We start from the raw sequence: 1,860 nt of genomic DNA, 5'->3' as shown, positions 1-1,860 counted from the left end.
CGATTTTTTACGGTAACATGAATCAGAATCTTTGTTATAAAAGATATCACGAAATGCTTCCTCATATAGATAGACTATTGGGACAAGCCAACTTCTTATGTAAAATAAAAACGACATTACAGGAACATTTTTTGTAGGAAATTTATAACTAAATCCTAAATTCCTGTTTTAACTTATCGATCTTTATGAATATGAAATCTACGCTTCACTTTTCATCGATTTCATTCGAACTGATAGGTAACGCGTAAAATTGACGGAAAGGTGGTATGTCTGATTATAAATCTGAATGACAAATAATTCATTTTGGAATTTCCCTTTTGCATAATCTTCCCAGGATGAATGATTCGTTTCGCCCTGTTCATTCATAATAAAAATTTAACCAAAGTTAATCAGGAAAAAAAAACTCAACCGTACATGAAGCATTTCTACATACGTTCTCACAAAATAACAAAATCATTTTATAAATTAGCGAGATTTCCACTCCTATTGCTTCGTAAAGGGAGGTACAGTACGCCTGATTATAATGCTGATGACAAATGGAATTGGCGTTGGAATTTCCCTTTGACATAAACTTCCTAGGAAAACGACTTTCCGTCCAGTAACTGATAACCAAAAGCTGATCAAGGTTAATCGTTAATAGTTATTTTGCTTACATTTTGGACTATAAAAAGTACCTTGTCTAAAGAAACGGTGCACCACCCAAGAGCTCTTGCTTTTAAACTGAACACTTTACAAACTATAAAACGAATTTCAAAATAATAATAAACATGCAAGTGAATCCTAATTCACATTCGTGACGTGTAGTCTCCAGATCACGTCTTCCGAAGTGCAGCCGCAGCTCATGATTAGAATTTTAATCCATGCTGTGAATTGAATAAAAAACAACTTTATTCCAACACGTTCTTTCTAAATCATGTTATCGGCTGTATGTTTTATTACGATCATCCTGTGATGAGGTACGCTACTTCGATACATACCATTTTTGGATGAAAAGTTTGTTAGCCGATCCTTCAGTAGCAGGGCAAGTGTTTTGGATATTCATTTTATTTTTGAACTTACCCCAGTCAAATGTGTAAGTTATTGGTATTGATGTCCAAGATTGCTTGCAGAGAATAATTATAGAACAAGGAAGTGACAAATTCAGTCCTCTCTTTTAAAAACTATAAATACTATTTACACAAAAATACGCATTGCGAAATACAACTATCGTCATGTGTAATCCCTATTTAAGTTGTAATTTAAAATTGTTCATGTTTAAATTGTTTATATTCAATTTTAAATGTTCACGACAACGTTACCGATGCCACTTCACTTCTTCCGATTCAAGCTCTTCTGGTATAAATTCGTAAAGCATTATTTGGAAAACTAAGGTCTGTTCAGATATAATGGAAGTAAATTTGTAGTATTTCAAATACCATCTGCTAAAGACTAGAGCAGCTTTGGTTAGTTTATTGGGGCATTTTGACGGTTAATGATGAAATGGCCAATTGCATTTTTTTCAAGGCCATCAAGGAGAAAAAGGATTATGATATAACTTTTTATAAAGTCAGAGAAAAATCTTGTAATCGGAAGTAATAAATGCAAGAAGAAAAGTAATAACTGTATGTAAGAAAAGTTAACCACAGGCCGTGAGAAAGTAGGTCAATGAAACAAACAATGGGACCATCTGATATACTCATGTTATAGTTGCTTTTCAAAATGAGTCTACTTATAATCTATAACATACCACATAACAGATTGCTCTATGCTGTGTATAATATCTATATGAACCTTATATATATGAATTTCCTTCATGACTATAATTATAATTTATTCCACTGTGATTCATTCACGATTGTACACCATGGAATCCCTCGCAAG

The sequence above is a fragment of the Penaeus monodon genome, chromosome 34 (assembly GCF_015228065.2).
Source record: "Penaeus monodon isolate SGIC_2016 chromosome 34, NSTDA_Pmon_1, whole genome shotgun sequence".
NCBI classification, from domain to species: Eukaryota; Metazoa; Arthropoda; class Malacostraca; order Decapoda; family Penaeidae; genus Penaeus; species Penaeus monodon.
This window is presented reverse-complemented; position numbering follows the sequence as displayed.